The sequence below is a fragment of the Podarcis melisellensis genome (assembly GCF_964234715.1).
Source record: "Podarcis melisellensis genome assembly, chromosome: 4".
NCBI lineage: Eukaryota > Metazoa > Chordata > Lepidosauria > Squamata > Lacertidae > Podarcis > Podarcis melisellensis.
This window is the reverse complement of record NC_138531.1, coordinates 72,551,269-72,577,091: the sequence shown is the minus strand read 5'-3', so window position 1 is coordinate 72,577,091 and position 25,823 is coordinate 72,551,269. Positions and strand designations below refer to the sequence as shown.

The window sequence follows — 25,823 nt, the reverse complement described above, 5'->3', positions numbered from 1 at the left end:
AAATAAGATTACGGTTAAGAAAGAAGAGAGTCATAGTGGGGAAAAAACACCAGGTACTGTACATTATTTCTCAGAACAGAGGAGAAGACAACCTGAGTTTCACACATAGTCTTGTTGAATTGGTGACATTAATCAGTGACAATAATTCCTAATAGATATAGATATCTATATTGTAGTGGATGCTAACAAGCAGACTAAAGAATCAACTACTTCCGAGACAGGATGCAATCCTGTATCCCTACTTACCTGGGAGTAAGCCCCATTAAACTCAGTGGGCCTTGCTTCTGAGTAGATATGTACAGGATTGTGCTGTTAAAGATTTACTATTTATAAAACACTTACCGGTAATTATATTTTCTCTCAAAAAAAAAAAAATCAAAAAAATCAACTGGCTAATCTCCAGAATTCAAAGTGTTAGCACTCTGAAGGTCCAATAGCACCAAATAGATGGAGGACAGATCAGTTTACTTTTTACAATGGAAACAAAGCAATTTACAGTGTACACAAAATATTGTGGTTAAGGGAAGGAGCAACCATACCAAAGCAGTGTGGTAAGAGGCTGGTATAGACAAAAACAGCAGGATAATTTTACAGGGATATATCAAATAAACCAGCTCAAAATCACAGACCCAAGAGAAAATGTTTGTCAAATGAACAAGAGGCCTAGTTTAAATTTAAACACCATCCCTTAAGCACATTCATTCCATGATCATGTCCTGTTGATTTCAGTGGAATATGCTATCAAATTTGAGGATTGAGGTCTTGGCATTTATTGTGCCAGCAGGAAATCTAATCTAGTTATAGCAATGTAACTGAACTACGTATCTTGTAATGAAGACCAACTGTGACATAATACTGACATAAAATGAGCCCTCAGGCATCAGTGTTGTCTACTTACTGCAAAATAGTACAGTAATGGCAAAAAACTGAAAAAAACAAATGGAGACAAGCAAGATATCTGGTGGCCAACAAAATACAGAGCATTGTTTGTGTGATTAACTCCCATTACCTGGAAATCCTGCTGGTGCGGGTGCTATAACGGTACTTAGGAGAAGCTCATGTGTCACTATGCTTGTCAGATTTGTCTTAAGCCAATGACCCAACTCAGGAGGTGGGGCTCAAAGCAAAAGCCTATCACCCAACTGCTACCACCTAGTCAATATGCATGAATTAAAACAACAATCCAGTGCTGTACTTATGCACTGTGCCACGTTATTCCCTCAACATAATGGCCTGGTTCACATGTCACATTAAATCACTGTTAAAATAAACTATGGTTTAACATGAATGAGTTGAAATTGTAGGCACTTTGCTCCACTTTGGCTCCTGCTGCAGCCACATTGCCAGGAAACAAGCTATGGTCTGTCTTGTCATGTTATCTGAACCTGGGTTTGTGGTTTGTTTCTCTACAAACAAACCCCTCACAGAAGCCAAGGTGTGTTTTTGGCTTACTGCTCATAGTGTGGAGAGACACAAACAAGGAGTCTGGGTTTGGACAACACAGCAAGCCAGACCATGCAGAAGGATCAGGGTGGGGAATTTTAGAAGGCCCCTAATTTCAAAAGCATGCACCAGCATACCTTTTGTTCACGTTAAACCTTGGTTTATTGTAACTATGGCTTAATGTGATGTGCACACCAGGCTAATGTGAATGACTAATAAGAAATAGGCTGGCTTTGGGTAACTCTACTAGGCCTAGAACCCAGATATGAGGCTGTCTTCCTATAGACCTTTTTTCTGAGAAAATGGATGTCCTCACCACCATCTCTTTCACCACATTCATTTTCCTCTCATCTGGAGAAAATTTATCAAGCCCTTGTGATGACTCAAAGTATACAAATTGCAAGCCATAATCCAATGCCAGCTGCTGTGATTATTCAGTTGCTGCAAGCAACAACATTTCTGTGTTAATCATCTTTCTTCCTCTTTCCTCTCACCTCACCCCCGCAGTCCCCTTTTTTCAATTAAAACAGCTACTTGGCAGTGAAAAAGCAAGGCTCTTGTCAATCCCATTCATGTCACGGTATGAAAATATCTGTCTAAACAGCAATAGTCAGCTCAAACTTCCTACATTCTGTGAAGCAAGGCATAACATTTTCCTCATGGTACAAATGAGGAGGGTTAGAGGTATTGCAGTGAAAAGGAACTGATTTAAAGGGCGATCATAATAACATGGTGCCTGTGGTAAAGAAGGGAACATAGAACAGATATTCCATCTCTAATTGAAGAACTCTGACTTTTTAAAGATGGTGACAATCATAACTGTTTCTCTGAAAAAGAAATGCACATTTCTCTTCAGTCAAGGGATGCCACTTGCTGTCAGTATCCTTGATGATGGCTGCTAGTTGCTAAGTACTCCTAAAGGTTTTGGCCTATCAAAATAAGTATGGCAATCTTAACTAATGTGGTACAACAGTTAAGTCAGGGTTTATTATAGGGCCCTTAGGAGGGCAGTAAGATGTCTGCTGCTCTGTCTAATGGTCCTTGTATTACGGGTGGCGAAAGAGTTAACTCCAGGATAACGTCAAAACTTTCTTTTTCCAAGTAAAACACATTTTTGGCACTGTGCCCAATCTGGGGAGGGTCATCTCTCTCTCCTCCTTTTCCTTCACCCGCCTTCTCTCCTCAAGGTTCAGAACAAATGAATCTCATTGCCCAACACACTCCACAACTAGTTTCATCTTGGTCCAAGCTCATTGTGTGTTTCAACTTCTGCCAAGAAGATTTAAAGGGAGGGAGGGGAGAAGAAGCTTGTATGTGGAGAGAAGAGAGGGGAGGGGAAACAAAGGAAGGAGAAGAGGTTACTGTATGCTGAATATCCTATAGAAAGAAGTTGGAAATAACAGAGAGGAGAGATTTTGCTCAGAAGATCTCAGATTGTCTTGAAGCCAGGATCAAAGAGGCCACAAGAGACCAGCCGTTGCCCATATGATCCTTCCTTCCCCTACAGCTAGAACTCAGCAGCTTACAATTCTCACTCCACCACCATCCCGCCTCTGCTCTGCTTCTCCTTATTTGCATCCTACTTCTAGCCACTGTCATCCAAGAACAGAGCAGAACTGGCACACATCCTGCCCCACACCCAAGAGCCAGGAACACAGACAACTGTCTCAGAGGATCATTCCTGTGGCTGAAAACAAGAGGGTTGAGTTTCCCACAAACCCAGGATGAATCAGGAGTCATCAGAAGAAGCCAACTCTCTGGGTACTCTTCCTCCCCTCTCCAAGCAGCAGAATTAGAGGCACTTCACAGGCAAAACATGCTGCTCGCAGGCAGAACTGTCTCTTGGCTGTCTCTTAGTGCAGACCCAGGTCATCGAGCCTGAGCTTCCACAGCCGCTGGCTGCCATGAGCCACCATTGGTAGGATTGGCAGCAACAGCAGCAGATACGTCCTCTGCTTAAGATAATACTCTTGCTGATAATGCTGTTTCAAATGTGCATTTTACATTTGACTTCCTTGAGTAATGTTTTATCTCGAAATGTTAAGATAATTTGTTCTTGCTGCCTTAAATGCACATCCTGTGCTTGATCTTCTTTGTAATGTTTTGTTTTGAAATCTTTCAAGATAAAAGTTTAATTTCCTGTTAATTATGTTTCCTTGAATGCATTCTTTATATCTGACTTTCTTTTGCTAATTTTTATTCTGGATTGTTTCATTTGATGCTTTAATGTAGGTTGTAAACCGCTTAGAGTTTTTTTCTTTAAAATATAAAGCGGTATAATAATGAAATAAATAATAATAACAAGAACAACACAAACAACTAAATTGAGGCGAGCCATCTACAGTCTCCATTTGTCATGTACCATACTTTTCTTATCAATCTCAGTCAAGGCTGTCTGGGTCTTTGAGAATTAGTGACGTGTGGCTGTGCATTCTCATTCCTTGAATATTCTGTACATTAGTCTTCAACTGGTTGGCATTAAAGTAAGTTGTAACTGCAGTACCACAACCTCCTTTGGATGAATCAGTGAGTGTAAGAAAGCAAGCAGCACAAATGTAAACAGTCAGATAGAATAAAAGGAAGAGTAACAAACAAGATAAAACATTGAAAGTGGACTTCATGTTACAGATTGGTGTTAGAGATGGATCCCAGAGCTAGAAAGAGTGAAAACTATCACACTAACTGCAGCCTAAGGTACCACCCAGGACCTTTTACTATATTAATAGGATGAGTGATCCATGTTCTCCATGTTGGAATTGAGAGCATTTGAACATTAAAAAATAATTCCTACAGATTTTAAATGAGTAAAATGCTGCATGGTTATCACCTTGTTTCTCTAATGTCAACCCCAGAGAAACAGAACAGTGAAACAGCAACTGTTTGTGATCCAGACAGCTGTTATGCACATCATACCGGGAAAAAAGGAAGTATCCAAGGAGGAGTCACTGCAAGGGGAAACACTTTGGGAGCAGCAAAGATCCCACCCAAAAGGACTGGGGAAGAAGGTCAATTGGGTCTTCTCACCATCAGTTCTGCAGAGGAGGAATCTAACTCAAAGATGAAGGGTGAAACTATTCCTTTGATCGCTACAGTTCTTGCACTGGGAATTTGGTCAAGAAATTCTATCCTCCTTGAAAGATGGTTTTCATTTTTGATGTTTGCCCAAACTCCACCTTCTCTTTCCTCAAGCCTTTCCTCAAGTTTTTTTTACCCCCCTTTTTTTACCAAGAATTATTTACATGGATACTTCAGTTACCTTTTCTACCCTTCTAAACTTTCTCAGCCTAAACCTGAGGTGCTTTTCATGGCCTTTAGTACCCCAAATCATAAAGCAGGGTTGACCAGCTAAGTTTTTTTTTTTTAATGTAACATCATTATTTGTTTTTCATTTGTAACATCCTATCTAAGCCTGCTTGCAAGAGCTCCAGAACTTGGCAAGAAATGGCACTGACTTTATTATGGAATCTGACTATCCATTAAGGGGGTTGTTTGTGCACCAAACTATATATTTTTGTGCTCCACCATGGTTGCCACTCATAATGAATGGGAAAAGAGAAATTCACAACATGACACCCTCAAGTCAAACAATGAGTCTGACTTCACAATACAGTTGGGCTGTATGGACAATTTGCCACAGGTCTACTGGTCTGTGGTGCAAGTTAACACATAGACTAGTTCCAAGTGTTTTATTGTGGAAAGAGTTAGATCTATGCATTATTCCTTTTGGGGTAGACAGAAAGACTGCATAAATGTACAATAATTATTAATAACACAGAGGCTTCCAATTTAGTGGAAATAATCTTTGTTGCATACCGTAATTCTGCCAGAATATTCCCACTCTGATTACTCTGTAAATGAATGGCCTACATTTATTTCATCTACAGTTGGATCCTTCACACAATTTCCACCCCAAGTATGTTAAAAAACATTTTCTTTGGCAACTGTGCTAAAAATTGACTAATGGATTTGATGTCATTGCCCTTTCCTGCTCCCACCATCAAATGTTGGCATCCAAAAGTTTCTCTAAAGATAAAGCCAACTTTGCTTTTTGGAGTGGGGAATTTGAAGGAATGGTTTAACAGAGAGAAGATGTAGGAGTCCGTCATCTGGGGTAGGGGGAAGGGCGTGATTGAAGATTACAACAGTCTCTCTGTACAGCTATTGACTAAAAGTCTAGGTCAGTTGCCTACCTGCTCAAGATCATCAGCTGACCATCTTCAGGGCCAATTCAGCTATGCATAATCCTCTCATGCTTTAGTACAATCTCAAGTTTTCAGGTGGGAAGTCACTTGTTTTATACCCACACTTGTGAAAATCACACCCCGCACACCATAATGTACCACATCTGAAAGAAGACATGAAAGCAAGTCTTCTCTTTGAAGTGATACATTTTGGCTTGTTTCAAACAAGTGGTTTCCTACATGAAAACTGAGACCTCTGAGAAGACTATACAAACTCAGGCATTAATAGTTTGAATCTCCATTTGTCAAAATACACGACAGAGCTGACATGCTGCCAACCCACAAAGCACAAGGACACCTTCCCAGAACACCTTCGATGGCACCATCTCTCTTTCGATTGTTGCCCATGAACCTAAGGCTCACACACTATTCATTCCCTTTCCTCCTCTCCACATGGGAATTACTTTTAAACAAACAAAGAGATCCCCATTATGTTCACACTTGTGCAACTCTACTTAGTTCAAACAAGCCAGGATTAAACTGTTGTTTAGGATCCTGGCTAGTTTACTAACCATAGTTCAAAATAACCAGAGATCCCGAAGTTCAGACATTAACAAGGAATTCTGGTAAGTTTTGAAGAAACAGGTGCTTCCAATCTTCCCCTCAGAATTGCTTCAGAGGAGAAGAGGGGATCTTGTGAGCCCAATCATCATGCATGTAGCATGACCATACATAACACAGAGGTAGCCTGCTACAGGTGTTAGACTACAGTTCCCATCAGCTGCAGCCCACATGGCCAGTGGTCAGAAGGGATGATAGTTATAGTATAAAAGCATATGGTAGCGTGCTGTTGCACTCATGACCTTGTTGGCTTACCATAGACATCTGGTTGGTCACAGAGAACAAAATGCTGGATTAGATTAGCTTTTGGTCTGGCCAATGGTTAGAGATAATGGGAATTGTAGTCCAGCATCATCTGCAGAATCACAGGCACTTCATCCCTGCACTAAAGACAGCTCTCTTCACACACACACACTGCACTGTAACCATAGTACATTCCAATGTCACTAGGGAATGTATGCAAATAATCTAACCATATCTGTCTTCTCCATCTGACTGGCATCGCAGAAGGGGACTAAAAATGGGTTCTCAACATTAATTTACAAGCAGACTATGTTAATTTTAACCAAGATTGGGAATAAACTGCATTACAGCAGGAAGGTCTGCATGGTTTTGTGGCCTACTCTTGAATGCTTAACCATGGTTCCACTGTTATTATGGAACTGGACCTTATTTCAAAGACTAAAACTCTTTGAAATAAGATGAAATGTCATAAGATGAAATGTCATAAGCAGGAAGTTCCAACTTAGGCACCACGACTAAAAAGTTCATGGTGGGGAACCAGTGGCCCTCCAGATGTTGATTGACTTCAACTCCATCAGCCTCAGTTAGCATGGCCAATGGTCAGAGGTGATGTGAGCTGAAGGCCAGCAACATCTGTTGGGCCACAAGCTCCCCACCCATACACCATACTATCGTCAGAAGGTAACGTGACCAAAGCCAACACCCATACCAAGATCACAGCTAGAACATATTCAGCAATGTCTGTCACAGTGACCTCATTCAGACCTAACATTAAACATGTATTTGTATTTATACTATGAATGTATTGAATACTGGATTTTTGTCTGACCCCTTGAAAGTGTAGATAAGTTAAGGAGTCTCAGAGCTTTTCATCAGAAACAGCCAACACCTGTTGCTAAGATAGGATTATTATGCATTGAACTTTTAATGTGCTTAATTGTTTTTGTTTAGAAAGTTCCATTCTGCAACATTGCAAAGTTCAATTTACCGCCATTGATAAAGCAATCCTCCAAGATCAGATTAGCCTGTAAAATGAATATCAAGGAAGGCTATTCAGTATGAAGAACCAATCATTAAAAAGTTCACAAGCTGAACTCACCAACACCCTCCCTAACTGGGAGACTTCCAGATTCATACCAACTTACTATGAGTCCTACTGAAGTCAATGGCACAAGTCTCTCATCACCTGTGGGAGCCAAAACAGGCCAAGATAATGAGCTTCCCCAAGTCTACCTCCCTATATCAACAGTAGTTCTTGTGCCTTGCCTATCCATATGGCTGTTATAGGCATGGCCTTAAGCTACTCACCACAAACCAGCCCTTAAACTATAAAGGTAGAGAGTGTTTTAAATATATATATATATGGGTTGTGCTTGTTTCCTTTGCCAGCCTATATAAAGAAAGTGTTTTGGTTACTCCTCCTTTCTAGGAATTAAAGATGGGTGTAAATCAATCAGAAAACTGACTCACTCTTTCGCTGTAGCTAAATTTTCAGCATCTCAATACTACTAACCTTTCTTTACCAACAGAAGCGACTGGTTTAACAACTTCTCTTTCACATGATTGTGGCTGCAGTTATTTATTATTGCAAGTTGTGATGAATGCTATAATGATTTGCATTCATGAGTTAGATATATGTTATCACAGGTTTGTGGGTTAGAAAAGAATCATAGAAGTCAGCTTGAGCAAGGAATAGACTTTCCAGATCTTGTGCTTTGTACACAGGAATGTATACCACTCCTACCTCAAATTCCCAACTGTCTATGCCTTCCCTATACAATCTCTGGAAGAAAGAGCTAGGGTCTGTTTGAAACTGCCACATTCTCACATTGTGGACCTTCATTAGTCACTGCAGTGGAACCGCTGGACTGGAAACAAACTACAAACTGAAGACTTAAATGCAAATAGTAAAAGCTGGAACCTGCACTCCGCAGCTAGCGGGGAGTTAATAGGAGCAGAATCTACATTTCTAAGTGGCAAACTTTGCAGAAGACATTATAGAAAGGGTCTGGGAAGGTTTATTATTAACAGGATATTTTTTGTGTGTGAGAGAGGGGATTAGGATGAAAGGGAAGACTATATCTATCTATCTATCTATCTATCTATCTATCTATCATCTATCTATCTATCTATCATCTATCATCTATCTATATATCCTTCATTGGTTACAAGTAGTTAGGGTGGTATTCTTTATGGGTCAACTCTACGTTAAAAAGGGTTGTGCCTCTGAGGTTTATTCAGCAAGTATGCACCAGTTCAACAACAGATGCAGGACCAATAAAAACTCTCTCTGTTTTGTGACTCTCATTCTTTCAGACTAAGTCAGTGATGTTCTAAAAATCAGTTATCAACAACGACACAGACACAGACATCAATAAAAATAGCTGGGGAAACATTTGATTATTAAAACAATGACCCCCAACAGAACATGTGGTGCATTGCTATAGAACAGTTCAGTTCCATTACACAACCCACAGTGAGGTAAATCCACACCTAAATAGACACAAATCTCCTAGATAGCTGTCATAATATCTGAATCCTTGTTAGAAACAGCCACATGCAATTTAAACCTTACTCTTTAGCTACAAGCAAGGACATAACCATCTTCCACAGGTTTCATTATGAAAGTGGTTGGGAAGCCTGGAGCTCAACAGAGAGTGGTGAACAACTCTTGGTTTCCAGCTATGCATCTTTCACATAAATATTATCTTATTTTTCCTTTGCTTAAACAAACTATAATATATATATATTTAACTTCCAAAAACTCATAGGGAGTTGTACATACATATAGGATGAGCTGAAGGTTTGTAGTTTTGAAGTAATGGGGTTGGGATCATAAAAAAACACAAGGAAGTTTTTCAAAATTAGATTTGTCATACCATAATTCTCAGGAAAATCCCAGTTTACCTAGAACTTTTACAATTTTAACGTAAGCACAATATCAACATAGTTTTGCTATATACAATTACAATATATGGACATCCAGTTTTTAAAAAACTAAAATGTTAGTAAGAGTTTTTAATTAACTGAAGTATTTCAGAAATGAGGGCTCTTGGAAATATTTCTCAAGAACACCAAGGTTACAACCCAGCCAACAGTAAGCACCTTTTTGACCTATTGAAACCAAGTGGAGAATTAAGCAGGTGCAGAACTCTCTACCAATGAAATCCCTAAATCTTAAAAGGGCTTAACGGCAGCTGGATTATGCCCAAGGTGTTTACATAAGTTTTGCTACTTAAGGATTCTCCCCACTTTATTAGCAAGTGTTAAATATCCTTTTGAAAAGCTGAACTGGGAAGTTCCTGCAAATAACTTTTACCTCTCAATCACAAGTCTCTGACAAAATCTTACAACCAAAACAAGGCATGTAAGATATAAAATCCTCTAAAATGCTTTTCTACCTACTACCGCCAATTTATTTTTCATTTAAAGATGGAAACAAAAAGTTTACCAAAATAAGCAGTTGAACAGGCAAATGCAGACAACAAACTTGTTTACTCTGAGCAAACTCATTCATGCATTCTCTATGTTGCAGCAGCCTGCAGTGTCACAAGAAAAAGATGCTGAAACATTTGCATGCTCCCCCCCCCATCTTTTCAAGTTTCTAAAAAACTTTTAAATAAATCTACTCTACTGATGCAGGCTTGCTACAAGGCATTTCCTAGATTGCCTTACAAGCCTGAACTAAGATGATAAAGTTTATTTCTCCCCCATTTCTTTCCTTTTTAAAAAAAAACCACAAAGAAACACATTGCAATCTCTGGTGGACTTTTGGCAAGAGCTGGAGCTGAATTGTACAGAGCAATTGCCAGGTCCTCCATTACTGCCAAGATGATGGCAAAAAAGTGAAACAGCCAGGCTGCAAATCTCACCTGCCCAGTGAAAAACAAACCTGCACAAACCAGAGAAAGTTAAAAGAAGCATGGGAAACTCTTGACTTCTTATAAACTATCAAACTCATCCTACATCTCCCCGCAAAAAAGGGAAAAAAAACCAAACATCCCGGTTCTGTCCTCCCAAATTCCCAACACCACAAATTACTGTTACACGGGGAAGCCTATGACTTTATTCTGCTCCTCGGTTTTGTTTGATTTTGTTTAAAATCAAACTTTGGGGTTGTTTTGTTGTTGTTGCTGCTGCTGCTTCCCTCAGCCAAAATCTCTGATGATGCTGAAGGGAGAGCGGTTACCGAAAAAGAAAAGGAAAAAAGGAAAAGAAGGGAGTTTTTAAAGATAAGGAAAGAAACAGCAACAAAGAACCTCAAACCCCAAGACTGGGGAGCTCCCAGCCCGGGCAGTTCAACTAGGCACTCACCCAAATAAAGCTGATGTTGAGAATCTGGATGGAGGAGGTTTAAGAGAGAAAGGGAGGCTGTTGTACTTGGGAGCAGGCGGCTTTTAGGAAGAGTCCGCAGCTTCCCTACAAAGCTGAGCGGAAGAGGAAGAAGAAACTGCAGAGAGCCGAGAAAGCCACTGGGATCGAGGCAGCCGGAGCCTCCATATGGAAGAAGGTTTTTTGGATGACTGAACTCTCAAACAATTCCCTTCTTTTTGCTAACCCGGCTCCGAAGCCTCCCAGTCCTGCCCCCGCCTCCCCTGGCGGAGGAGGAGGGGGAGAAGGAGGAGCCGCAGAAGGGGAAAGGGGGAAATGGAACTGCCAGGGGGAAAAGAAAAAGGAAAGTATACTCAAAAAAATCACCTTCTCTCCCCCCAGAAGAAGTCCGGAGCGGGATGAGAGCAGATCGCCCTCTTGCACCTGAGGTTTAAAGAAGGGAAGGCGATGTTACAGGGGATCGCATTGGAAAACCGACATTCCCCCCCCCCTCCGCCACGGCCTCGCCAATCCGAGAGAAGCGGAAGCTGGGAAAGTTGGGCTGAAAAGTTTTGCAAAGAAAGGAGGAGGGTCTCTCCCTCCCTCCCTCCCTCTCCCTCCATACCACCCCTTTGCTTTCTGCAGTTGGTATGTGACAGTCCTCCGTCAAAGCTCCCGATCGCTATTCATCAGTGCTGGGCTGGGAGGGGGTGTAACGAGGCGAGCGGGGGGAGTCAGGAGCAGCGTCTTTAACTATAGCGGAGGCTCATTTTTTAGAGCACACTAGACTGATCACAGCAGGCTGTTTAGGCAGGGATGTGGAGAGAGGGCAGATCACTCGGAACAATCTGCCGCGCTGTTGGGGGGGGGCGAGAGACCCACGAGGTTGCCTAGATGCGGCTCCTACTAAACAAGTTACCTCCCCTTGTCCTGGAAAGTTAGCACCACCAACAGAAGCCCCCTTGGATCGCTTCCCTCGATTGCACATAAGAAAGTTTGTTGAATGTTGGGTTGGCGGGTGTGCATTGCGTATGCGAGATGGTAGAACTGAGGGCCATCGCGTCTTTCCCCAGGGCATCTTAAGTTATTTGTTTATAAATTTAAACAATGTGGTTATGGCATATTACAAGCTATGGACAGGAACAGGGAGGGTGCAGCCCGCCAACAAGAGGGGACAGGTTGCACAGGGAATTTGATAGTGTAGGCAGGTCCAAAGGATCTGTGCACTGAGTGAGCGGTCGACCAGTTTTGCTTGCACAAAGTTTACGCAAAGGTTAGATTACAATGGTACCTCTGGTTGCGAACGGGATCCGTTCCGGAGGCCCGTTCGCAACCTGAAAGGAACACAACCCGCGTCTGTGCATGCGCATGTCATGATTCGCCACTTCTGTACATGCACGTGATGTCATTTTGTGCATCTGCGCATGCGTGAGTGGCGAAACCCGGAAGTAACCCTTTCCGGTACTTCCGGGTCGCCGCAGGACGCAACCTGAAAACGCTCAACCTGAGGGTTGACGTATGACTGTATATTCAAACTTTCTAGCATTCACTGATTTGCTCGCAGGGCCATAATGCAAGAGGAAGGCCAGCTAAGGTGGAAACATGATGGAGGGTTAGAAGTAATAATAATATTTTTATTATTTATACCCCACCAATCTAGCTGGGTTGTAAAGGGTTGATAGAGAGAATTTCTTCTCCCATAAGAACTCAGGCCACTTCCACAGGACCCACTTATTATGCATTCATCCTGATTTGTTTGCACAAAGTTCACAGGGTGGTTAGACAGTGCTGACTATTCCATTCATTCTGATGTGTCTCTGGGAGGGTTATACAGCATTGTGTCAAGCAACTGTCATCCCACACTTTCCAGTGTGTTTCCCCATAATTTTTCTTCTTGCAAAATATGCAAAGGGGGAAGGATTGTTATGCAAGAGCACCAAATGCTCTTTAATTGCCCAAGCTGCCCTTGGAGGTATGTGACTGAATCCCACTGGAAAACAGCAACTGTCCAGAAGCACTCTCAGGGTAACCCAGTAAAATTGATTGGTAGATTCAGAAGTGACAAAAGAAAGTATTTCTTAATCAGATTTCTCCATCTGATATGGCAACTCATCCTGGACCTATGGAATTCACGGTCATGATGGTGATGGTCATTGGTTTAGAATGACTTTAAAAGGATAGTGGACAAATTCATGGTGGTTAGTCTATCAATGGCTATTAGGCATAAGAACCCTGCTGGATCAGGCCAAAGGCCCATCTAGAAGAAGAAGAAGAGTTTGGATTTGATATCCCGCTTTATCACTACCCTAAGGAGTCTCAAAGCGGCTAGCATGCTCCTTTCTCTTCCTCCCCCACAACAAACACTCTGTGAGGTGAGTGGGGCTGAGAGACTTCAGAGAAGTGTGACTAACCCAAGGTTACCCAGCAGCTGCATGTGGAGGAGCGGAAACGCGAACCCGGTTCCCCAGATTATGAGACTACCGCTCTTAACCACACTGGCATCTAGGCCAACAACTTGTTCTCATAGTCACCTACCAGAAAGCCCGCAAGCAGGACCTGGGTGTACAACACTCTCCTCACTTACAGTTCCCAACAACTGGTATTCAGAGGCATATTGCTCTGAACAGAAGCTGAACATAGCCATCCTGGATGTATGCTTCATGAATTTGTCTTATCCTCTTTTTAAGCCATCCTAGTTGGTGGCTATCACCATCTCTTGTGGGAGCCAATTCCATTGTTTACCAATGCGCTGTATGAAGTAGTATTTCCTTTTTTCTATTCTGAATCTTCCAACATTCAGCTTCATTGGATGTCCCCAAGTTCTAGAATTATGAGAGAGAGAGAATGTCTCTCTGTCCACTTTCTGCACACAATGTATAATTGTATACACCACCATCCTGTCCCCCTTTACTCACCTTTCTTTTAACTAAAATTGTAACCTCTCCTCATTGGGAGGTTGCTCCAACCCTTTGATCATTGGTTGCTCTTTTCTGAAACTTTTCCATCTCCACAATATCCCTTTTGAGGTGGGACGACCAGAAGAATATACAATATTCCAAGTGCAGTCATACCATAGATTTGTGTAAAGGCATTATGATATTGCAACTTTTACCGTACTTTCAATCCCTTTCCTAGCATGGCATTTGTTTTCTTCATAGCTGCCGCACACTGGGTCAGCATCTTCATTGAGCTAAGACTCCAAGGTTTCGTCTGTCACCGCCAGTTCAAACTCATGCGCCTATGTGTGAAATTTGAAGTTTCCCCCCCAATATGTATCACCTGACATTTTGATCTGATCCAATAGAACTCTTCTTGCATTCTTACACACTTTTGTCTTCAGATCTTGAGACCTGGCCACAAAAAAAAATAAAAATAAAGTCTTGCAATTAGAAATGGGATGGGGGAACAATCCACCAAACTGCTCTGAGCTGTATGTCTATCTACCCATGCCTCCACTTCTAGTGAAGCCTCACAGGAGGTTGAAAACATGGCTAAATCTTAGGAGAGAGATTCCTTTGAGATTCTAGTAGGCTGATACTGATAGTGAAGCGCAAGACTAAAACTCATTATTTCACTATCCTGCTTAATTTGTTCCAACTCACATAAAGGTTTTTAAACCCAGAATAAAATCACCAGACTTTTATGAAACTGTTTCAGACCTCAACTGGTGACATCTGGTTAAGTATGTAATTCACTTGGTCTACAACCAAAGTCTAAGTTGTCTCAGAACTTCCAAGTATAGCTTGTTCTGTGACCTGGCCATGAGTAGAGTCAATCACAAAACAAGGATAAGAGCTGTGTTATAAAGAGATTTTAAAGTAAAACATGGAGTAAGTTGACTCCATTTTAGAACAAAATAACTTGCCCAATAATTTATATAAATAAGAGTGGTTTTGAACACGGAGATGGTGTATTTGTCTGAACGCAATATCTCCCTGACCACATGATCCCCATCGAGTTCCTATTTGAAAGCAGAATTTGGATCAGAGGGTTTGGGGAATCCATGTTCAAATAAATGTGGCTCACAGTTCATATTAAGCAGGAAACAGGCTAGATCTTGGCCTGAAGGATACCTGAAGAAGCGTCTCCACCCCCATTGCTCAGCCTGGACACTGAGGTCCAGCGCCAGGGGCCTTCTGACGATTCCCTCACTGCGAGAAGTGAGGTTACAGGGAACCAGGCAGAGGGCCTTCTCGGTAGTGGCACCCGCCCTGTGGAACGCCCTCCCATCAGATGTCAAGAAAATTAACAACTGCCTGACTTTTAGAAAACATCTGAAGGCAGTGCTGTTTAGGGAAGTTTTTAATGTTTGATTCTATTTTTAATATTTTTGTGGGAGACACCCACAGTGGCTGGGGAAACCCAGCCAGATGGGCGGGGTATAAATAATAAATAATGATGATGATGATGATGATGATGACGACGATGACGACTCAGGACTTAGACACACCTCTGTTTGCCCTGCACTTTCTCCCCAGGAAACCCGATCTTTAGCAGAACAAACTTCAATAATGTTTCCCATGAATTGCCATTCATTCCGATCTATTGCTAAAAGGCAGGTTTTCCAGCAGAAAGCGCGCAGGGCAAAGGGAAAACTGCTTGGACCTGTACTTTTTAGGCACAGGACAAGTGGAAGTTTGGATGAGCCCACACTCCTAATCTAACTGTCTAGGGCGAGGGAGTATAATCTGAACTTAATTTAATGAACAAGCTTGTAGCCTATTTTCCTTCCCTTATTAATGTGAGTTCTTTGATACTGATTCAGCTTGCAAAGCTGCTTCATGCCTTTGATTCTCTAGAATGGGAGACAGAGATGTTTTTCTACATAACACCACTAGAACATTGCAAAAAGGCACAAGTTGTGTGCACATTAACTTGCATTACCCAGGAATCAAAACTTTGAAAAAGATCCAGGGAAAACAAATAAGACCTGAAGCAGTAATTTTCCCCCCTGCTTTAATGTTTTCTATGGAAGGTGATAAAACAACATTTTTGTTCCCTTACTGGAGTGGAAGCTCTTTTTGATGGCAGTGGTGATTATTTTAAATAAGGTAGTTTAGGCAACACTTTTAAAAGATATATAAATATGAAACACCTCAGTACGCACACAAAAACCAGACAGTATTGGTGGGAATAAAGATGAACCATGTTATAGATTCCTCCTTCCCTGTACTGTTCACAAACAAGAATGTGTGTACAGTATTCACATTCAGAGAAAGTCTCTTTTTATGTTGGTATTAGTTTCTATTTGCGTGAATGGACTCAAAATTTGCCACCTTATTTGTGTTGAATTTCTCACGTGGGACAATGCTGCACCAGATGAACAATCTAATCTGGCCTAAAGTACATTCCTATGCTTTCTTCAGAGTTTCTGTTGTGTTTAAGTGATTTGCTTAGAATAGAAAAACCTCATTAAACTAACTAGTGGGGTTTCACATGTGGCCATTTTTGAAAGTAGATTCACGTAAACTCCTTTTGCACTGCTGGCTAGCTTTTTGCAATCCTCTCACGGTAGGTAGCACATGGATTCCTGCTCTGTGAAACAACATATATTCAGAATTGTAGGCCCACAAGAGTTTGGCAGGCTTCTAAGATCAAGTCCGATAAATCTTGGTTGGTCTACAGCAGTGGTGGGGAACCAGTGGCCCTCCAGAGGTTATTGAACTATAACTCTCATCAACCTCAGCCAGTGTGGCTAAAGGTCAGTGGTGATGTGAGTTATAATACAGCAACAGCTAGACAGCCACAGGTTCCCCACACTGGTCTACACTGAACATCTATTGGGACACTGTTCACATCCATACCATACATTTAAAGCACATGGCTTCTCCCCCAAAAAATCTGGAAGTCATAGTTTACCCCTCACAGAGTAAGCACCCTTAACAACTATAGTTCATAGGATTCTTTTGAGGGAAGCTGTGTGCTTCAAGGGTGCACTTAATGTGCTTCAAATGCATAGGGAGGGTGAAGTCTCTTGTACACAGACACCTTCCTTGAGATTATTCGAGAAAATCTCCTGCTTTCTTTTTTTTTTTAAATAACTACTGTATATGAACACACCCAAGTGTGGAATGAGTTCTAGGTAATGCCAAAATTTGTAACCATCTCGCCCACCGTTCAAAGTTATTTCATGTTAGAGAGCCATGCCAATGGCCTTCTAGAAGGCCAATCAGTTTAATAGCCCAGGGCAGATATTCACACCTAGAATGTTGTCTCTACTAGTCTCTGATTTTTCTTGCCTTTCTGGTACAGTATAGCTTCCCAGGGTTCAATCCTACTGTGGGAGTGGGGATTAACTAGGATTAAAAACAAAAGTAAAGAGGTAAGCTACAAGTGAATCAGCCAGGGTGTCTGACAAGTATGTACAATCTTTGTGGTGGATTCTGGGAAATGTGCTCAATATTGTATTTCCCCCCGCCCCTTCTGCTGTAATGTGTTGTTTCTTTAAGTGGGTGAAGGGCAATGATTTTTATGCGTTCAAAACAAATTGTTAAGATACCAGAGAATGTCTAATATCAGCAACTTCTGATTTCTGGAGTTTTCATTGTTGACACTTGCCCTGTATAAGCCCCTTGGTGGAGCTTATCCCCACAGTAATTTCCAGCTTCTGGCTTGGAAGGCTATTCCCATGCTTTCGCTGGATGCATGGTAGAAATAAATTCAATAGGTGAAGCATCACCCACCATGCCTTTGAAATGATGGGGAAAGCAACACCTGGCAAGCCTCTCTCTACCATACAGCTATTCAAGGCACAGAAGAAGTCACTGGGTCATAGAATCTAACAGCTGGAAAGAGATTCAAAGGTCATCAAGTCCAACCCCACGCTGATGCAAGAAATTTACTGCCACAGCACCCTTGAGAGGTGTATTATACTGTGATGTTCTTTGTGGTATTTTGGAGGTAAACACTTCCATATGTCAGCAACAGGATGAGTTAACAACAGGATGAGTTCTCCATAAAAGTTTATGTTCTTAAATGCCATTCCGACCATCTAATCTTTGTTATTTGGAGGTTTAAACTTGCATGCAAGCATTTTAACACTGACTTCTGAGCATGTGGTTTGCATCTGAAACTACAATAGTACAGACACGGCCTTGGAAGGCAAGAGTGTGTCTGAAGAATATTACATCATATGTAAAACAAGGTGGGACCAGGAAATCTTCACATCCTGTCCACATATAGATAAAAGCTTATTGTTTCTATCACTGCTAACTCTTATAATGTCTAACAATGGGAATGAAGCATAATTTCTGCTATACCGATGAGAAATGAAGTAGTTATATTTCAAAATGACCTTTCATCAAAACAAATCAGATTGTCTCAGATTTTAAGCTTGGGGAATTTTGGTATGTTGGAAGGCCTGAACGTTTTCTTCTTTCGTGTTCCTTTAATTTTGTTTAGATTCGCATGCAGGATTACCATATTTTATAATCATTATTTTCCCTGGCTTGTATATTCTGTGATTTTAATTTATACTTTGTCCATACACCTTTAAAAGGGTCGGTCGATTGAATCCTTAACAAAGGCTTCCTTTTTTTTCCAGAGTGTTAACATCTATTTAACATCAGTGACTGATTAACAAAAACAGTTTTAAGATTTTCAACTCACTGCTCAAAAATGGATGGCTTCTCTCTGCTTCCCCAGTTACTTCAAAACTCTGCATCCTCACAGCTGCCAAAACTCCAGCTGTTTGATATTGTGTTGCTGAAGGTGGGGGGCACAGGAGCACTCCAGATGAAAGATGGTGCTGAAAAGAAATTGAACAGTGGTGTTTCGATAAGATCCTCAGTGGGAAACGGGCTCCTTTAAATTTGCTCATTCAGGCTGTTGTGCCAGTGAGATTTCTCATACATCCTGCTATGGTGAATTTATTCACCCTCCCAGGCCATCTAATTCTGAATGAGCAAATAAACAGGATAGTTGAAGTGGGGAGGGGACGAGACTGCACCCCAAATCAGAACCCCAAATCCAAATAGTCATAAACTATGACAAAGTCAGATTCTGATCTGAATTTTGTGATTTGTTTTTATCTCTAACAATGGAACTCAAATAATTACATGCTTCCAGCTAGCAGAAGTTCAGAGGTGGAAATGTACGGTATTGATTTACCACAAAAAAAGTCCTCTGCACTGTGAGTTGGTTTCTTTGTTTAAGACCCAAATCGTGAATTTCATATTGTCAAAATGTTTGATTTTAAAACTATTGAAAAATAAATACTGAGTTTGGGCAACCAATAACCCAAATGAAAATAGAATCTGGGTGAGAGTTGGACAGAGAATAACAACTGTAGGGTAATGTGTATATAATGTCTACCAGTGAATACATTTTAAAGCCTTTTTTAAATGTATTGTTGGCGTGTTGGGGGTCTCCAGAACATGTTGGTGGTGAGATGATTAAGGAGAGCTTTTATTATTTCATTATGAAGACCAGCTAATCTGAGGGAGGCAGCCTGCATTAGAAGTGATCAGAAGTCACTGCCACTGCTATAATAGAGGCAAGGATCAGTTTCAGAATGAAGTGAATGAGAAGCCCTTAGCTTAAAGACTTTAGAAGCTGGTTTCACTTTGTTTACTTTTGTTATAAGGCTATTTGTTCGTTTGATAATCCATAGGAAATGGGATAGTTTCTCTCTGGAATTAAACAAACAAACAAAACCTTGTTTGGTCAGTGAAGAGATTAGAAAAGAGTTTTAGAGAAGGGATTCAGGAATTAGACATCTTTTGACATAAAAGCAAGAGAAAATTAAACAAGAAATTAGAGAAGATAAAGACAGAGGGGGCTGTGTAAATGAAACTCTGGGAGTTTACTTACACATTGCAAAAGTGTCTTGTTGGGTTTTCAAATCCTCCATTGGTGGATTGATCCTGGCTGATCTGCCTTGGTGTAAAAATCAAACAACATGGTATTTTACTGAAGAAAGCAGAACAGACTTGCGTAGGAACAACTAAAACAGTGTTTAAAACAGTACAAAAAAAGTTAAAGATAGTTATTTCTTACACATGGTTTTTAAACCTAAGGCAGATAACTTTTCACCCAACTGGAAATGTTTTAATATGCCTGTAGGCAGCTCGAAGGTGCTGGGAGGTTGACATAACTGCAGGCATTAACAACTCATCCATCCTGAATGCTCTCTAGTCTCAGGTTTGAAATCCTCTTTCTGGACAGAAGATCTTTCAGAAAAAAACTCACCTGCTGCAGAAAAAGTAGATGGCATAGAGTCTTCCTCCACTAGGAACATTGCTGGTTCAGTTGAGGAAGTGATCATTGTGCTCTTGGATGTAGAGCTCAGCAGCCTGCCATCTGAAGGGCTACAGGCTCCCCATCCCTAATATATAGCTTTCCCAAGCAGACTTCCATCCAGGCACTGACCACACAGACAACTGTTTAGCTTCAGCAAAATGGCTGCATTATGTGCTTTTAGACCATAGATGTTCCATCATACCTGACCATTGGCCATCTTGGCTGTGCCTGATGGGAAGTAGAGTTGTGTGTCATCAGCATATTGATCACACTTTGCCTCAAAATTCTGAATAACTGCGCCCAGTGGCTTGATGAAAGTGTTAAACAGCACTGGGGACAAGATGGTATCCTGTGGCACACCATAGTGAAAGGACCATGGAGCTGAAACACAGTTTCCCAATGCTACACTCTGGACATGACCTTGTAAGTAGGATCGGAACCCACCAATACACATTCCACAAAGCCAATCCAAGAGGATACCATGGTCAATGGTATCAAGAGCTGCCAAGAGACTGAGATGCAAAGTCACACCTTCTCTATATTACTCTCAATATGGGTCATAAATCAGCCCCCAAACCACACCTGACACCAGGTAATACTGTATATATCCTCCAGGAATATATCCTTCTCTACCACCTGGTATTTGCAACCAGGTGGTAGTTGTTATAAACCATAGGATCTAGAGTGGGCTTCTTCACAAGTGTTTAATGGAAGAAGGCACCACTCTGTCACATAAAGAAACATTCACCACAGCCTGGACCCATCTGATCAACCCTTCCCAACTGGCATGCATCATTGAAAGAATCTTGTCCGCAGCACCAAGCCTCATAAACTGAAATCAGTCCCACAGAGTATGGGAAGACACTGCATTGAGCACCTCATCTTGATTCACAACATGGCTTGTAAGGTGCTGCAGTGTTGAGCAACTTTGTCTTCAAAAGTGAAAACCATGAGCAGACAGAATCTTCTGCGTGCATAGTTGTGACTATGGAGAATCTCTGCAAATGTTATAACCATGAATATAAGTTAGGGGCAGGGTCTCTCTCTTCCATGTACATTCACTAGAACATCTGATAGCGGCTTCCAAAAGTGTGTTGTGTGGCAGGCATGGTAAGTCACAATTTGTGCTTGTAGCAAACTATCTAGATAACTTGGCCTCTCTGTAAAATACAATCTGGAAAGAAAGAAAGAAAGACAGTCCACCACAGTTAAGAATGGCCATTTTAACTGGCCCTTGTCTATCATGTTCAGTGACTTCATAATGTATTTATTTGCTTCTGTTTGTCTTTGTTGCTATGATCAGTGCTCCTCCCTTTTTTTGCAGCTTAACAAACTTGAAATTTGAACGATGCAGGCTCAATGTTTCTTTGCTTCTAAAGTTTATATTTTAAAACATAAATTCCATTTTCAAGATGTGAGGTTGTTTAACTTTCCTAATCTTTTCAACTTGTCTTGCCCTCCTTCTACTCACATCCTGAGTGTGAATCATAGTTGGATTAATCCGACATGAAGCACATTGTGTGTGAGCAATAACAGACTTACTAAAGTGTATAGCTTTGATAAAAGGCAGCCTTGATGACTTCTGTCAGGAATCCCCCAGAAATCATGTGGGGTGGTGGTGGGGAGAAATCTCCCACCAACCAACCTATGCACTGGTTACCGCACTTAGAGCTATGGGAGGCACCGCAATGAGCATGTCAGGAAATCTCCACAGTGTTTTAAGTCCCCTCAGCCCACCTCAAAGAAGAAAGAAATCTTTCTTTTTCAAAAAAACAAAACAAAAAAACACCTGCCTCTTTCTTTCCCTGCAACGCAAAACATTCCATGGACTGCATGGTGACCTACAAAATTGCTAGGTCAGACCAAATCCCATTGCTCCTGTCCGCCACATTGCCTCAGCAGAAGTGAACCAAATTGTCTCTTCTCTGCTTAGTTGCTAGGGAGGGGTTCATGCAAGTATGTTAATGGGTTTAGCAAACCCTTGGACTATGAGATGAAAGAGACTTGCCAGCTTCCTTAGTTCATCTTCAAGTTGACTCTCCCTTCCCCCTTTCTTTGTCTTTTCTGGCTGATCATGTTCCCACTTCATTACATCAAGTATGCCAGATTTTACCCACTCGTGGAAGGCTGCTTTGCATTACAGATACTTCACCGATGGAAGACATTTTAACCTTCACAACCACAACCTCTCCCTGTAAAATACCCCTTACAGAGCAAACTTATACTTCTCTACTCAGGAGTAAGCTCACTATGCACAGTGGGACTTACTTAAGCAGCGTGGCTCTGAATATTGGTTGTGGTGGAAGAAGACAAACAGGAGAGTGCTGTTTGTTGTGCTTGAGTCCTGCTTGTGGGTTTCTCATTGGCATCTAGTTGGCATCTGGCTGGCTATTGTATGAACAGACTGCTGGGCTAGATGGGCCTTTGGTTTGATCTGGCAGGGCTCTTCTTTCGTTTGCATATTCTAAAAGTGTGTTCAGGATTTCGTCCTTAGTGGTCCTAGTATTTGTCACTATTGAAATACGGAATATTTACCTTATATCAGGCAAGACTATCCGTTTAGCCCAGTTATGCTTTTTCTGACTGGCATTAGTTCTCTAGGGCCTTGGGCTGAGGCATTTCATCGACCCTTTCAACTGGAAATACCAGGGATTGCACCTGAAATCTGTTGCACTGAAAGTATGTGCTCTACCATTGAGCTATGATTTCCCCCCTCCCACATTTAATGTGGGAAGTATTTACTTCGTCCTGTTTTTAGCTGTTGACTCTCTTGGTTGAATCTGTCCATTTTGGTTTCTCTTGGCTTATCATTTTTCAATTTTAAGTTCAAGTCTCCACATACCCATGTAAGTTTACAGTCTTTTTTTTAAAAAAAAAAAGTCCTTGTGAAAATTTACCAACATTTTAGTGCAAATTCTCCTGATATACATATTTTTGTATGTACTGTTGCCGAACATACACATTTTTGCAAAGCAGTTTTCCCTATTATAAAGCATTTTGTATGTTATTTTCACTAACAGATCTGTTTATTTGTTTCATAAAAATTTGTTTCATAAAATTTATATACGTCTTGATCGTAGAAAAAACACACCTCAAAGCAGTTTCTGCATTTTGCATTTGCCTTCATATATGCATTTCTGTAAAACTACTTAAGCAGAGAACTGCCCTGCAAAAAAAATGAGAAGTGAGAATTTCAATTTTCAGTTTGTGCACTGTTCCGGAAAGTGTAAATTTGATAGATGCACCCTTAAATGTGAACTGAATAAAATTTCTTCCTTGTCCCTACTTGTCCCACAGCACCGGGCTCTAAGTCAACTGTTGCTGGTGGCAACCAGCACCTCCATGTAGTATTATCCTTCTCCCCCATAACATTAGGAACACTCACTGTCCTGGCTCTTCTGGGATGAATAAGTTAAACTTGAAATCAGTGTGGTACATAGCCAAAGAAAAGGGACAGCAGGTGGATTGCATGGCTAGGCTAGCTAAGCTGTTGATCTAACATGGCCCCTGCCTGCTTGATTCCCCCTCAACATGGACAGCACCTTTCAGCAATCCTGTTAGCCAGTGCTTTTCTTCTGGGGCAGTGCCGGTACTGAGTACCCATGAGTACCCCCAGAAGAAAGCATTGCTGTTAGCTACAATAAAGCCTTTCGGACAGGCAGAAACATAGCTTTGAGGGGCATGTTAACAGTAACCTTTCATGAGTTTTTGGGATAAGTTGGGCCCTTGTTCTAAATCCATATATAAAAACCACAACTACAAGAGGATGAGCAAGCCCATCAGATATAACTGCATGTCTTTTGCCTCTTAGACAGCAACAGGTAAAGTTGTTGGTTCAACAGTCTACCTATATTTTAAGGACACATGTTTTGTTACATGGGTATGAAATGAAGTAATATGTTCCTGGCTATACCACCCGCTGGGTTCATCTCTAAAGCGCTATATGGGCCTCCATCTCAAAGCAAGCAGAAGAATCAAATGTCCTGCTTAAGACCTTTATATATTGCTTAATTACATTTCTAAGCAATGTACTGTATATAAAAATAAACCCTATAGCAAATAAAATAATAAAACGTCATCATCAAACCAAACATTACCTTAAAATGCCTGCTGGAATAAGAGTTTTTGCCATGTGCCTGAAGTTCAGCAAGAAAGGCGCCAGTCTAACGTCAGTCAGGAAGAAGATATCAATCACAGGCTGGGGCCCACAATATTGAATGGACAGTCTTCAAAACTTTTAACAAACATTTCTTTCCTGGAGCTAATTCTAAGAAACTTCTTAGATATTCTGCCTACATTTTACTCTGCTTCATTTCATTTCATTTCATTGATCCAACTTTTTACTGACCTGGACCACCCAAAACAAATGCTCTTCCTTCTTGATGTTGAGTCCAGTAGCTCAGCAACCAATGCTTATTTAGGCCATCATTCTCCTTCACAATTCTGAAGAAATTCCACTGCTGTGTACAGACTGGGATTGGCAAGAATATCTTATAAAATGAAAAAGAGAACAAGACTCCTGCTAGCATTCTTCCATAAATTAGCTCCTGCTGCAGTGTCTGAGGCATCGTTCTAAAACAGCACCAAAACAATTTAAGTGACTTTGCTAACGGCATGTTCCTATGGGTCCTATAAATCAGGCATAGGCAAACTCAGTCCTCCAGATGTTTTGGGACTACAACTCCCATCATCCCTGATCAGTGGTCCTGTTAGCTAGGAAAGATGGGAGTTGTAGTCCCAGAACATCTGGAAGGCCGAGTTTGCCTATGCCTGCTATAAAGCCGTATCCAACACTTTAACCACCACACACCACATCAGCTCTCATGGCATTCTGGTGGCAGTTGCAATGGGTTTGTTTATCAACAACATGAAGCCTGACAGCTTCTAAATAAGTGGCTTCTAGCACCACTCCCTATTTGCTCTTCCTTTTTTATGATGCAAGCAGAATTGCAATCAACTTTCCACACTATTGAGAATATTGGGCTTTCTTTATGTGAACACCCCACTATGTTCTGTTCATACCAGTTAGTGTTGCACAGCTGTTGTGGGTGTGCTCGTTTGAACCTCAGCACACATTCAATGTTAACTCTGGTGGTGGGAGCCATTTTATTACTCTGTTTATTTTTAAAAAAAGTAGTCTTTTATTTAGTGCTAAAATACTTTTTGCAGGTATAACACATCTGGATCCCAAGGTGCTTTAAAGTGCTTTAATTGAAGTTGGACATCAATTGGAGAAGTGTGGGAGAATGGAATTATGTTAATTTACAGAAAATTCAGAGCACGCACACACACAGAGAGTGAGAGCACTAAGCAACCCCAATTTGTTTTCATTATGTAGATCTCACACAGTTCTGTCAAATCAGAACTGTGTAAAAAATAATCTTTTTTTTTTTAAAGAACAAGCAAACTACAGTTCAATCCTTTAAGCAGGAGATGAGTACACAACATATTCAGGATATTTTCTGCAAGGCTCCACCCAGTGTTATAAACAACAAGCACTGTAATAGCAATGTATATGGTAAGTGAAAAAAACAGTAGTGGGTGGAATATCATGTGCCAATTGCACACATAAAATATCTGAACTTCTTTGTATGATAATGCCCCGGTTTAGACAAATCCCAGGAGAAGAGAGGTATGCTGGTGATGTTGTAGATCTTCCCTAAGTTGTGTCCATGTGTGATTATTCCTCATGATTACTCCTCAAGAGCAAGTCACCAAAGCAAATGCACTTTGAATGCATTGCTTTTTTGAAGCTTAATTCTGAATATATCCAAAAGCAGGTCT

The 25,823-nt window shown here is 41.1% G+C and overlaps 1 protein-coding gene and 1 long non-coding RNA gene across 5 annotated transcripts in view; both read right to left on the bottom strand.

The window, feature by feature from the left end:
• Window positions 1-18,546, bottom strand: part of BOC (BOC cell adhesion associated, oncogene regulated) — a 67,020-nt gene extending 48,474 nt beyond the window's left edge. For 2 of the 4 annotated variants that reach the window (XM_081908382.1, XM_081908385.1), the window contains exon 1: window positions 10,803-11,048. The gene's annotated coding sequence lies outside the window, so the exon portion shown is untranslated. Of the gene's footprint in view, window positions 1-10,802; window positions 11,049-11,186; window positions 11,286-18,407 lie in introns of those variants that run through there. The other 2 variants (XM_081908383.1, XM_081908384.1) reach the window with 2 other exon arrangements.
• A 1,319-nt stretch (window positions 18,547-19,865) lies between these two features.
• LOC309368487 overlaps window positions 19,866-25,823 on the bottom strand; it is a 63,598-nt gene continuing 57,640 nt past the window's right edge. The window contains exons 3-4 of the long non-coding RNA XR_014167778.1: window positions 24,388-24,529; window positions 19,866-21,213 (exon numbers count right to left, since the gene is read on the bottom strand). This is a non-coding gene — a long non-coding RNA (uncharacterized lncRNA). The remainder of the gene's footprint in view (window positions 21,214-24,387; window positions 24,530-25,823) is intronic.